Below are 14,889 nucleotides of genomic sequence, written 5' to 3'. Positions count from 1 at the left end.
TCCCTAATTTTTGAGTATTAGACATTTTAGGCTGCCTCTGCTTGTACAGCCACAAATAATCTTTTTTATTTTTGTGACATTATTTTAAAATACACCGTACATGTTGTTTGGTTATTCGGTGACTCTTCATGGGATGCAGTCTGCATATTTCGTACAAGGTCGTTTAGAATTCATAACACCATGCTGTACTGTTTTCTTCTCAGTTAGCAAGATCTCCTAACATTTTAGACATAACACGGTAGCCCAGATGCAGCTTTCCAACACAGTATTTTTATCATATAAACTGAGTTTGTCCATTTGGGGGCAGAGGGACCTGTCGTGGAACAAATGCATGCCAAGAATGGTGTCTGTTGCTAATCCCAGAGATCACTAATATATTCCTTTGCTTACACAGTAAGAATAGGCCAAACAGATAGATAATTTGCCATGGTTGGTTTGTTTATTGTATACAGTCTGCTAATGATGTTGGTTACTTTGCTTAGCTGTTTTTCCTACTTATTGCAGCACATGTGCTTCATAATAGACTATGATAGTTTCAAAAAATGTATTGTAAAATTTCTTTTTATCTTTCTGTTGTTTACTAAGGGCATACATGAGTAAGAGACGAAAGGTTATGATCCCTTGCCACAGGTCTCTTGAGGACTGGAGGGTCATGTTCTAGGTTTGATAAAATCACATGCTAATCTGGGAACATTAGGGTGCCGATTCCGATCCTGTAAAACCCGGGTACGAACCGTCGGACGGAGCGTTTTTTCCGTCCGACTCGTACCCGGGAAAAACACCTTACAAACCCACAAGTACGATTCGTACAGAAACACCATTTCCGTACGAATCGTGAAAAACACCGACCGGCTAAAATATACCCACAATTCGGATCCGGGACACCGCGTATGCGACATTCGCACGGAGTCAGGCAGCGGTTTACGGATCAGCAAGTACGATTCGTACCCACAGCACATCGGACGGCAACATTTTTATGGGACCCAAAAAGTGCCGTAAAAGCTAAGTACGCCTCGAAGCACGACGAAAAGGGGGCCCGGTACGCACCGTACCCCCATCCCTACACGTCTGCACCGTACCCACAGCCCCCCCATGTACGCACCGTACCCCAGCACCAATACGTGTACGCGCCATCCCCCCATCCCCCCTATGGACGGTACATACCCCCACCCCCCCATGGATGGAGCATACCCCCACCCCACCCTGTAGGTACGGAGCGTACCCCCACCCCCGTAGGTACGGTGCGGACCCCCACCCCCGTAGGTATGGAGTGTACCCCCACCCCATCACACCCCATAGGTACGGAGTGTACCCCCACCCCCGTAGGTACGGTGCGGACCCCCACCCCCGTAGGTACGGAGCGTACCGCCACCCAACCCCGTAGGTACGGAGCGTACCCCCACCCCCGTAGGTACGGTGCGGACCCCCACCCCGTAGGTACGGAGCGTACCCCCACCCCACCCCATAGGTACGGAGCATACCCCCACCCCCGTAGGTACGGTGCGGACCCCCACCCCTGTAGGTATGGAGCATACCCCCACCCCACCCCGTAGGTACGGAGCATACCCCCACCCCTGTAGGTACGGTGCAGACCCCCACCCCCACCCCGTAGGTACGGAGCATACCCCCACCCCTGTAGGTACGGTACGCGCTGGGGGTCTGCACCGTACATACGGGGGTGGGGGTACTCTCCATACCTACGGGGTGGGGTGGGGGTACGCACCGTACCTACGGGGGTGGGGGTACGCTCTGTACCTATGGGGTGGTGGTACGCACCGTCCATAGGGGGGGTGGGGGTACGCACCGTCCATAGGGGGGCTGGGGGTACGGCGCATACATGGGGATGGGCTGGGGGTACAGCGCGTACATGGGGGGTGGGCTGGGGATACGGCGCATACTTGGGGGGTGGGCTGGGGGGTGTTCGTCACGTATGCAGGCACATGTTTGGATGTCTCCATGGTTGCTATGGGAGTTCGCTCCGTACGGTGTTTTTTCCATACGGTTGTGCATTCGGACGGACGGGACGGATCGTACTTGCGCGCTCGGACTTCAGTTTACCGATACGTACGTAAAACTGTCCGGGGACGTGTCGGACACTTTTTCCGACCCGAGGACGTGTCGGGGAATTTTCCCAATGCGATTCGTATGGATTTTTTAACATACGAATCGTACTTGCCAGTTTGTACGGGACTTGTACGATTCGTACGTAAAAAAATCTGGACAAGATTCGTACGGGGAATATTTTTAATGGATCGGAATCGGCCCCTAGGTGTTCAAGTGAGGCACTCTGAGCAAGCCCGGATTTGTCCGAAAGGTAAATGACATAGTAGAGGTACACAGTCCATCCATTCAGACGTCCTGTCATCCCAAGGCACAGTTCTGCTTACCAACAGAATCCCTGTGACATGACAACACCAATGATTGGTCAGGTACTTATGTAACATATTTCCAGAGTAGTGCATGCCCATAGAACCATTTCAGCATCTCCAGAAACTTATGTGGTGTTTGGGATTAATCCTCCATAGTATTTTAGGAAGCACCTTTAAAAAGATTACCCATATTAATGTTTGCACTTCCTTTTCGTTACTGTTTTATTAATGGCACAGCCTATACCAATTGCTGAGACGTGTGGACCAGTAGCCCATACACATGTATCTTCATATGGCCTTGGGAATGTTGGTGGTGACGTAATTTTCATGGTTGAAGACTACGATGCCTATCATTTAGTAGTCTTTTATTCTTGGGTCAATGTTCCAGCTTTGGGTGCTAATACAGCAACATTTGATGACTCCACTAACTTTGCACCACCACAAACATACAGAGTGTATAAGCTCTTGGAAATTCCACTATCACAATGGGAACACCATCATTAGATCCGCGGCCTCCTAATCCATGCACTTTGTCATGTACATATGGCTCCCCTTAGTAATGAAGAGGCCACCTGGCCAGCGTTAGTTGGTTATACATCATTCCCTAATCTGCAGGGTCTTAATGTTAATGAGCTACATCAATTATACAATGGTCTAGTTAGACAGGTACTGACGTGGTAGAGAGACACAGTCCCTACATTTTGACATCCTGTCATCCAAAGCCACAGTTCTGCTAGCCAGCAGAATCCCTGCGACAACCTATTGAGCACGGCTATGTTCCTCTTGGATTTAGTCAAACACACTGAAGTGCTATAAAAATGGAAGGAAAAGAAGAATGCAGGTACCTAATTAAGAGATATTACTAAAGACTTCCTATGGTGAGACAGTGTATCAATAGCCCAAATCTAGATGAGGAGCTTTGATTTTTTTTTCCTTCTTTCTTTCTTTGGGTTATGAATTCCAACACCCCTGTATGAACGTGCACAGAATGGTGAATGGTTGTGAGGAAGGAGAAATTGAGAGAAGTAAGGTCTTGATAAAGAAAAGGAAAAGAGAACTACAGAACCAATATCCCACAAAAATACTTACCTGGGTCTTCTGTTTCCCCTCGACCCTAGGATGTTGGTGGCATCAACTTTGCGAACCTGAGAAACAGAAGAAATAAATTAACACCTGTTGAAATGACAGACCTTCTCCTGAGGCAACATCAGAGTGATACCTGGGACATTAACTTTCCTAAAAAATATTTTTCAGTTTTGAACGCCCCTTGTGTTACAGCCACATTGAAAAACAATCATTCACAAATCCAACAAGCCTCCGCAGCCATATTTCCAATCATCCCTCCACACACTTTTCTCAGGATCCCAGAGCAAAACCTGTCAATCATATAGGAACTCATGCATCCATTTGCAATATCACAGTTGTCAGGAAGAGTGTCAGAAGAGGAAAAGTTTTGCTCTCAGAAACGTCCTACAATTCATTCTATTCTTTCAGTTGCTCCCCTCACTTCACAAAGTTTTCTATAAACAGGTTTTTACAGCAGAATGGGACTTTGTGCCCCATTTAAATTGTGAGCAAAAAGGATCACCAACCCCCATTAAATATTAAAGTTGCAAGGAAAACGGTGTTCACGTTAATATTTCATAGATTGGCTCACCTCTTTTTTCCTCCAGCTAGAACTCACAATGAAATGTTTTAATTTGTTCAGCAATATTGCCAACTTAAGAGGAACAGCTATACAACTATATACACACGCAGGAAACGTGACAAATTCCCCTAACTATGCTAAAAATTGTGAACAGAAAATGGTGTCATCCTTACCCTCGAACAGCATTACAAAACAAGGATAAACTTAAACCACATACTTCCTTCTGTAAATAAGAGAAATCACTGTTGATCCAAGGTTAAAGAAACAATATAGTAGAACATTTGAAAATGATTAGAAAACTCTAATCTGACAAAAGTAGTTTTTTTCACCCAGTATGGGGAATAAGAGCAACACTCCCCTCATGCCCCACCCAATCAAAATATCTTATTTTCACGTAAAGTAAAGCAAACTATTGAAATGTAATAGCAGGTAGTCACGCATTCTTCAGGAACAAAAGCCCATAAATCTTGTGCATTGAACATAAACATCAAATATAAGTATGCTTCATAAAATCGGAATTGACTAATATAGGAGAAATTAAAAAAAACAATAATGATATGAACAGTACTTATTCCGTTTCTACCAACCACTAGCCATTTAGGTATAACAAAACACCTTTTTGATTTTGGTAGAAAGCAAGGGTTGCTCGTCGTCATGGACTATATTTTTTCTGTCTGCATGTTTGAGTAAAATATACCTATTTCGAAAAATTCGGATTTCTACTATTCTCTTTCAAACCTCACCGAGCCCCATGTTACTCCCTTGTCGGAAATGTACAAACAAGATGGAATATGGAAGGTAAAGAATGCAAAGAATGGGAATCAACAACAATGGACGAATTACATTTTGCAGAGCACTGTTTTGTGTTTTGGGACCAATATTCAGCCAACCAAATCAAATCAATGCCAGCTGTGTGATCATACAATAAGGCGCATACATATTGTTCTAGCGTTTGGCTGAATTCTTTTTCTCTGTTTTTCAGATTGACGGTGAAAGCTGGAAGCCATATTCATTTTAAGCCATGTGTTGCACAAATAGGCAAGGTACGAGGCTGTACTGAGAAAATTTTAATCTTTGATTTTTCCAGTGTTTTATTTTGAATTCTTTATTTCTCAACTTTTTCGTGCTTTTTTAACATGTAAGGTTTTTCTGCTATTGTTTTTTTATTTTTCACTCAGAACGAGTATTTTTGCCCTTTTTAGGTCTTGCTGAGCCCAACGCATGCGCTGGCTTAGAGAGACATTTTGGAGGTGAGTTTTCAAAGTGTTGCTGGCTGGCCCAGCGCTTGAGTTCACGTGAGCGGGCACACGCGAACAGCCAGCCTTCAGCAGCACTTTGAAAACTCACCTAAAGCAGCTCCTCTCTCCCATTCATCTCCGTCCTCCACCCCCCTCAATTCAATATCATACGACTATTTCCCATGCTCCCTCCTTCTTTCTCGTTCAGCTCTGCCCATCGCGCCTTTCCCTCCCCCGTCCATCAATCCTCGCCGCCTTTGCCCTCCTCCCTGATCTCCCTCGTCAGTCTCCCCATCTCTCATCGCTTTCGTTCCCAGAGATCACACGTTCTCCATGTAAAGTGTGAGGGGTGCGTGCGGGAGCAAACTACAAGTCCCAGGATGCAAAGCAAGGATACCCCGCGGAAGAGGACAAACCGACCGCACACCCCAGCACCTGCTCGGTCCAGTTCTACACGGGCCTCTTTGAATGGCTCTTGGTCCTGCAATGTACAGGCCCAAGCTCGGGACAGGAATACCCCCAATATGCGACGCACCAATGCGCATTACACCGGCGATGCTTCCGTAAAGCAGCTCGTCTCCGCCGGGTCTTCGGGGACGCAGCTTCCCAGCAAGTAATAAAAGCGTCTTGTTCTATTTGAATGTAGGAATAAACTGATACCACTGGGGCAACGTTTTTTTTTTTTTTATATTTTATTAAAGAGTAGCATGACACAAAAATCATCCATCAAAAATAAAACATTACAAGAAAAAGAAACACAAAAAACCCAACCACAAGATACAGCTGTATCATGACTCTTAGTTTTAACAATTATCAACCCCGAACCCCCCCCCCCCCCCCCCAAGAACCCCACCCAACCACCCCAGGGTAGCTGTGGACAGGAGATAGACTTGAAAAATCCATTACATAAACCAATTATCTCAAAACAAAAAAAAAAAAGACCGCAACACAACACAATATATGCAATATATATACATTACTATTACTCTTCACTGTTTCAAAAATCATTGATTTACCCGGTCCAGCCAATTGATTACTGGTGCCCAAATTAATTCCCCATTTCTACGGGCCCTTGGACCTCTCTTTCTGAAAATCAAAAGCTCCCATTTCCCAACATTTATAAATTTGCTAAACCACTCGTGATCTGTCGGAGGGATAGGGTCTAGCCAAACAGTAGCTATACATAATCTAAGCGTAGCCATGGCTACAAATAATAACTTCTGTTCGGAAGCGTCATATTAGCATCCACTACCCCCAATATGACTGCCTGAGATGAAAATTGAAACGTACGATGAAACAGAATTTCTAACCATTGTTTAACTTTGTCTAACAAAGGAATTAAATTAGGGCAAGAAGAAAACATATGAATAATATCAACCGCAATCTCCCCACATCTAGGGCAATTAACTCCCGTGATCCCACCCCATTGTTGTATACGCTGTGAAGTTACATACAAATTATGCCACGTTTTAAAGCATTGGACCTGGAGGTTTGCGGATAAGGTGGCAGTATGACTGAGCCGTAAAGACTCTTCGCAGACCTCCTGCCCGGCAAGCAATCCAGCTTGCCATCGGTTAAAATGTTTGTATAGATCATCTTTCCTTCTTTCGTTTATCATTTTATAAATTGAGGATATAGTGGAATGCCCACCTCTAATAGCATCAACTAAAGGGACAATACTCCAGCTAACAGTTTTCCGAGAGAGAAAATCCCGAATCTGTAAAAACTTGAAAAAATGTTGATTATTGAGATTAAATTTCTGTTTTAAATAATCAAATGTCCTTACCCCATTGTCCGTGACTAAATCCCCTAACTTGATAACTCCTCGGGCATTCCATTCTCTAAAATACCCGTCTGCGAAAATTTGAGGGAGAAGAGTATTTCTATTAATTTTGAAAGCAGCTAAGAGACCCTTAAACCTCACACATTTGAAATATGCAAAATCTATATGTCTAAATAATACCCCTGACACTTCTTCTCCATAAACAAGTTTATATAATGATTTTTCCGAATCCTCTAAATCTAAACAATCCAACAACTCCGATGTATGCCTCAGAGTAATTGCCCAATAATATATCTGAAAATTGGGGACAGACCAGCCCCCCCTCTCCCTTGGTAGCGTCATAAATTTAAAGGCTCGTCTGGGTATTTTCCCTGCCCAGACAAACCATGAAACAATATGTTCTATTTTTTTAAACCATAATGAATCAAACAATAAAGGAATAGCTCTGAAGAGATATAATATCTTTGGTAAAAAAAGCATTTTTACAACATTGCATCTCCCCATAAGTGTTAGCTGAAGATTATTCATCCTACGAGCATCTTTTTCAATTTTACAGAACATTGGCTTAAGATTAATCTCAACAATTTCTTCAGGATTTGAACTTATAAGTATTCCTAAATATTTTGCCTTATCAGTGACCCTAGGATCCAACAATGAAATCTTATCATTACAGATAATCTGAGTTTTTGCCTCATTCAAATGATAACCTGACAATCTACCAAATTGAAGTGTCGGGTTTTGTACTTCTAACAATGCACGTTCCGGTAAATCAGTTAAAATGGCAAGATCATCTGCATAACCCAATATTTTAGTTTCACCACCCTTAGATCTCATTGGACTAATCAAATTGTTCAAAAGAAATTTCTTAATTAAAGGATCTATATAAATGGCAAATAATAAGGGGGAACAGGGACAGCCCTGTCGTGTACCTCTTGAGATATTAATAGTTCCTGACTGGATCCCCATGATTGAAATTTGCGCCGTTGGTCGTCTATACATAATCTTTATTGCTGTAATGAATCCTTCTCCAAAACCATAAAACCTCAAAACCGCCCATAAAAAAGGCCAGGAGACCCTATCAAAGGCCTTTTCCGCGTCAAGCAGAATTAAGGCCATAGGGTCCCCTGAAACCCTAGTAAAATCAAACAATGCAATTGTACGACAAATGTGATTAATTGTTTCCCGTCCTGGGACAAAGCCATGTTGATACACCGAAACCAACTTCTTAATCACCCCAGAGAACCTCCTTGCCAACACCTTGGCATAAATTTTGATATCGCTGTTAATTAACGTAATGCGATATGATCCCATGTCTGTTGGATTTTTATCTTTCTTTAAAAATGTAATAATTCGAGCCTTCTGCCAGGATTCGGGAGAGACTTCCCCCTTCTGTACTGTCCTAAATAATGTCAACATAACCGGGGTGAGTTGAAGCCGAAATATTTTATAAAATTCTCCTGGTAAATAATCTGGTCCAACAGCTTTGCCCCCCAGGAAAGAATCTATAGCTTGCAAAACCTCTTCCAAGCTAATCTCGGCATCTAATAGATCACGTTCTTCCGATGGCAATATATCCACGCCTATCCCCCTCAAATACTCTTGTATTTCCTCCTGTAGCATGTCATTATCCCTGATGTCTTTGCTGTTCAGATGTTGATAAAACTTCTGGAAGGCAAGCGCAATGGCCTTTTCCCCGGATACCAGACCAATATCAGGGTCTTGAATATTTTTAATACGCGTAGCTGTCTCCCTCTCTTTAATTCTTGCAGCTAGCATATGCCCTGCTCGCTCACTATTTTCAAACATTTTTGATTTCCAAATTAGAAATTTGTCGGCTGCCTTAGTCTGAGAAATTTCGGTTATGGCTGCTTTTGCTAAAATAATCCGGGTTTGAGCAGAGTCACTATCCCCGCCCATCCGAATCTGAACAACCAGGTTCTGCTCTGCTTCTACCAATTCTGTATATAACCGCTGCAATTTAGCCCTTTCCTTCCTTTGAGATTCCCAGCCGAACCGTGTTGTCTCGCCCCTTACCCCTGCCTTTAGCGTATCCCAGACATTCTGAATACCAGTACTGTCAATATTTTCTTCCAAGAACCTAGGAATCCATAAAGACATATAATCAACATATTCCGTGTCCTTAAACAGACCCCGATTAAACGTCCAATTTCTGGGATTAATCGTGCAAACGGATGTATTTATTTCGAGCAGAAGCGGATTAAGATCCGACATTACTCGCGGAAATCTAGTAATTCCGGAACCTTGAAGCAAAACAGGTGAGGCAAAAAAATTATCCGGCCTTGAGCAAATTCTATGCGGTGCAGAGAAATATGTAAAGCCAGGATCATCCGGATTAAAAAAAGCCCATTCATCAGTTAGACTATGCAGATCTAATAAATGCTGTAAAGCACGGTATACCCTTGGCTTCCTCCCAGTATATACACTCCCTATATTATTTAAAGTTCCACATTCTATATTTATGTTCAAATCTCCACATATAATGAGCGGGGAGGGTCACCCTACCAACTCGGAGCTAAGCCATTTAACTACTTCGGGATCGTCCAGTACTGGGCCGTAAACGGAACAAAGTGTAAACTTTTTACCCTGAAAATTACCATATACCATTACCCAATGACCCAAGCTGTCAGCAGCAGAGCGCATAATATTAGCCTTTCCTCGTCTTGCTATGATTGCGACACCCCTAGTCTTAGCCTCAAATTTAGTCTAAGATAGAAGCTGGAATCCCTCAAACTCCAAAAATTTGTGCCGACTGGCTTCAATATGTGTTTCCTGCAGGCAGAGAACATCTGCCCGCAGGAAACGCAGATCTTCCCTGATCCGGCGTCGTTTGGACAGGTTATTAAGCCCACATATATTCATTGATGCAATTCTTAAACTAGCCATACAAAAGAAAAAAAAATTCCAATAGCCGTTTTTTAAACCTTTGCATATATTCAAATTTAATTAGGTTATCAGAAAATGAACTGCCATCTCCTCCCATGACTATTCTCCCACAACAGCTCCCGCCCCCTCTGAACCCCAACCCTCCCTCCCCCCCAAATACAGGCAATATAGGTCAGCAGACCCATATGATGGCACCCACTACCCGAGTGGCAGAAGGTCACTCCCTGTCTCTAAATTCCCTATCGAGCATACATAGAAGAGAAAAAAAAAAAGGAAAGGGACAACCCGCTTGGTATACTAGCTAGATCTTTAACCTTCACCCAATCCTTTTAAATATTCTTCAGCCTGAACCTCTGATGAGAAAACTCGTACTCTGCCACCCCAAATAACCTTTAAGCGTGCAGGATTCATTAAGAACACCTCACACCCCTTCTTTTGAAAAGGGGAAATCAGTGAGCGAAGCCACCACCTTCGCTCCACTGTTGTGTGGCAAAAATCTGGGCGCACGAAAAAGGTATGCCCTTCTACAGATCTTTTAGAATCAGGACGAGCTTTCTCAAATGGCCTGTCTCAAGAGAAAATTGCCAAAAAAAATCAGGATTGCTCTCGGTTTAGATCCCAGATCAGGACTCTTTTTCAACATAAGAGGAAACCGGTGGACTCTCTGTATCTCCGTATCCCAAGACCAATGAGAAAGTTCTGGAAAGGCGGCTTTAAACAATTTTAAAACAAACCCTCTAATATCCTGCCCCTCCACATTTTCTTCTATTCCTAATAATCTAAGATTATTTCTAAGAAGTCTATTGTCGGAGTCTTCCAACTTCCACATTATGTCAGCTAGTCTATCATCATTTGCTGTGGTTTTAGAATCAGTCTTCTGTAAACCCGTCTCTAGATCGACAATTCTTTCCTCCAATGCTGCTGTCCTGGCGATAACCTCGGAACATGCTTTTGTATTTCTTCGAATTGCGCCCTGAATCTTCATCGTAGCAAGTTGGGCCCTCTTGTGCTCTTGTCACGCCTCCCCTTGTATTGACTTTAATAGAGCATGAATCTCAGAATTGGAAGGAGGGGAGTTAGATTCCTCTTGATCTTCTTTTTTTTAAATTTTTTTATAAGCACTGGTGATGAATACAGGCCCCAGCTAGGCCCGCAGGACACAAGGGTTCGCTCTCCTGTAATGGAATCTATAAGGAAGTTGGCACGGAAACTGCAAGGTACAAAGACAGCATTTATTAACCCTTAAGGGTGGTCCTACAATCCACACAACACTCTTCAGTATTGCATAGAGTAGCACAAAGAACATTCGTACATGGTCCCCTTTTATACACAGTAGAGGGGCTCATAAGTGGGTGGATACAACATGAAGACGAAGAACATTACCATTTATGGTCATTTTCGATACTGAATCAATATGTGGGCGGAGCTAACGCACTCCTTGAGCCCGCGAAAACATGGTCAAGCAAGGCTAACTGATAACAGATGTGGTCAAGTCTGGGCATATGCCAGATGGACCAAGGAGCTATTTATAGACTGTTACTGGGCAGATTACGAGAGCAACTAACACAGAGGTTGGACTCTTCTCGTGGGGAACACGTGGAGGCAGGACAATACAAAATGGAGTCCAAGCTTCGGTCAACATAACAGAGAAAACACGATCTATAACAGAGGAACTAATGTCTTTAGTAAATGCTTAATCACATCGTTGTTTCAATTTACAACAGACGACCCTTTCAGCATTTACTGAAGACATCCGGCTTGTTAGGATAATCATCATATATATCAATTGTCATCATTTCTTCAACTTCCTTAGCTAAACGTTTTTGGTGGGCAACATCGGCAATAGCTTTCTTATCAGGGATACAGAATGATACACATAATGAGCAGAGTAAGGGACCACATTGAATACAAATACAGCATGAGAACAGAACCGCTACAATAATACAGAGACCAGTTAGAACCTTCCATCCCCAGGCAGTAATTAACGCCCAAAACCATCCAGAAAAAGACCAAGTGCCGTTTTCTGTATGGATCTCAGCTGCAATTTTATGCAATTTATTGATGGCATTATAAACTGATGGCGTATGATCAGGGATAAACACACAACAGCTACTTCCAATAATTTTACATGCTCCTCCTCTGTCAGCTAGCATAACGTCTAATACCATACGATTCTGCAATGCAACAATTCTTGTGATCTGCAATTCCTCCGTAAGATTCCCAAGAGCAGCAGCAGTCTGATTTGTCACAGCTTCTACCACTCTTGTTAATCTTCGGATCTTCCTACTGTTCAGGGCAGCTCCAACAAAGAAAAACAGTCCTAAGTTAAAATCAATATACTGTTGCAGACTGGTGTCAGTCTGATCTACATCATCAATTGATAGAGTACGTTTATACCTATTTACAGTCACATTATTCAATAATTTCAAATCCTTATGATAAGATGCAGGAGCTAGGAATACAGGAGGTAGTAGAAATGATACATAGCATACCCCAGACCACCCAGCCGGCAGACGGTAATAACCTTTATTTCCACACACAAAGTACGTATTATGGGAGGCTAAAAAGGTACTGTTGTTCAACCCATCAATATTCAAAACAGTAATGCAATCACTGACACCAACAGGGATGAAACCCACACTCTGGACACACAGGTCCGCTTGAGCTTGTGCTACTTGAATTACAAATTTATCTTTTCCCACAGTGTCTCTTGTGTTCGTAAAGATGTAGGGAATGGATTCATTGTCTGGTCGGTACTCTTCCCACTCCCAAATTGTCCCATTCGCTTGTGGATACCCATTCTTGTCTTGATGGCATTCTTTATTGAGTCTAAAAAGCAATCGTCCCACTGTCGGTTTCCGAGTGGCAAAAAGCAAAGTATACCATGCTCTACAAGAGCCATTATGAGAGAAAGGAAGTGGTATAAATGGCGTTCCTCCTTTCTTCTGATGAGCTGGCATCATCCCACATATCCAACAGTTCGTAGCATTCGTAGCAACGTGGGTATGATGCAGCATCTGGATGAAAGTGTTATTCAAGTAGGATTGTCGATGCTTCAACTCTTGATACGGTAATGTATAAAAATAGTGCTCCTCAGGCACCGGAGTTGTCAACACAAGAATCTTCCGAGCGGGAGTTACATCCTCCACGAACCATGTGGTTATCCCAACAATGGCTACTGTTAACATGAACCCTAATGCACAAAGGATTTTCTTTTTCTCCATATCAAAGTAAAAAAATAAAACCCAATATCTTCCTGAAACTAAAAGTCTGTCAGAACTCTTCCCCTTGGGCAGCGGTTGATTTCTTCACCAGCGGGCCAAGACGGGTGTCGCTACACTAATGCAGGGCTGATCCCCCCCCCTTGCCTCATCGGCTCTCCGTTTCACTAACCCAAGGGCCGTTCTGACAGTATGTCCTGGTACTGGAAAACTCACTTCCGTGGTCGAAGATGATATCGCCTTCCTCCAGAAGTCGCGTGGTCCGGAAAGAGCTCCTCAGTGGCGTTTGGCTCCGCAGCACGACCTGTCTCTGCAGCCAAAATGTCTCGTTGATCGGTCAGCACGGCAGGTTCCACCAATCCGGGCGGCACCTTCCTACAGTGCAGAGAGTGGATCCAATTCTTTCGGTTGGAGACTCGCACAGCCGTCCTCGTTGCGAGGAGGACCTGCTCAGGGCCCACCCATCTCGGTTCCAAGCTGTTCGTTCTGTCGAAGACTTTCACCATGACATGGTCCCCAGGCCGGAGACCATGTCCTTCGCCGGTAGACCGATCAGGGAGCGCCTCTCGGACCTGTTGATGGATAGAAACCAAGTTATCCGTTAACTGTGCCAGATAATCGCTCATCATTACACAAGGTACATCATACACAGCCTTAGGTCTTGGTGGACCCCAAATATTCATTGGGCGTCCAAAGACAATCTCGTACGGCGTAAGGCCAGTTCGAGAGTGCGGTACTGATCTAATTGACAATAACGCCAGTGGCAGAGCGTCTGGCCAAGTCAAAGACGTCGAAGCTTGAATTTTGGCGATCTTAAGCTTCAGTGTACCATTATACTTCTCAACTAGGCCTGCAGACTGAGGGTGAAACACAGCGTAGAACTTCTGGGTGATGCCTAGACCCTTCAAGACATACTTTATAACATCCGCTACAAAGTGAGGGCCATTATCACTCCACAGAAGTCTACAAACGCCATATCGGGGGAAAAACTCCTTCAGCAGCAGCTTCGCAGTAGTCATTGCAGTATTGTCTTTCGTAGGGTACGCTTCAACCCATTTGCTGAAAGCGCAGACCACTACTAGAACATACTTCAGATTATTACAGCGCTCAAGCTGGATGTAATCCATCTGCAGAACCTCAAAGGGTGCAGTGGGTGTCACAAACCCTCCTGCTGGAGTTCGAGTCCCCTTTCCTGGGTTGTACCTCAGGCAGATCATACAGGTCTGCACCACTCTCTTTGCCGTGCTAGCAATCTCTGGATGCTCCCAGACTTGGGTAAGCATTTTCACAATTGCGGAAGCTCCAACATGTGCTAGCCCATGTGCCATCTGAACCATAGGTTGTACAAAGGCCGTGGGTAATTTCCATCTATCCATCTGCTTATTTCTCCAGCAACCCTCGTCATCCAGTTCTCCCTCGCTAGCCCATTGTTCCCGCTCTTTGTCAGAAGCGGTCCTTTGCATTTCTCGCACTTCCTCCTTCGCATCATGCCATCTCTCCACCTGTGACTTCACTACATACATGGCAGTAGTACCGGGCTGCATCGCAGTCTCCCGTGCTACTCGATCCGCTAACGCATTCCCTTCTCCAACTTTATCAACCACTTTCCTATGGGCGCTACACTTAACAATGGCAATTTTCTTTGGGTATGTCAATGCAGTTAAAAGATTATGAACTAACTCTCCATGCATTATCTGTACTCCATGTGACGTTAAAAACCCTCTCT

At 43.9% G+C, this 14,889-nt stretch overlaps 1 long non-coding RNA gene across 1 annotated transcript in view; it reads right to left on the bottom strand.

Annotated features, from left to right (window-relative positions):
• The window catches only part of LOC146785602 (uncharacterized), a 278,542-nt gene that overhangs the window by 28,900 nt on the left and 234,753 nt on the right, over positions 1-14,889 (bottom strand). Inside the window, exon 3 of the long non-coding RNA XR_014970693.1 lies at positions 3,459-3,514. This is a non-coding gene — a long non-coding RNA (uncharacterized LOC146785602). The remainder of the gene's footprint in view (positions 1-3,458; positions 3,515-14,889) is intronic.

This window comes from Triturus cristatus, chromosome 11 (assembly GCF_964204655.1).
Source record: "Triturus cristatus chromosome 11, aTriCri1.1, whole genome shotgun sequence".
Classification (NCBI taxonomy): domain Eukaryota; kingdom Metazoa; phylum Chordata; class Amphibia; order Caudata; family Salamandridae; genus Triturus; species Triturus cristatus.
Note: the sequence above shows the minus strand (reverse complement) of the source record. Positions and strands in the feature narration are given on the sequence as shown.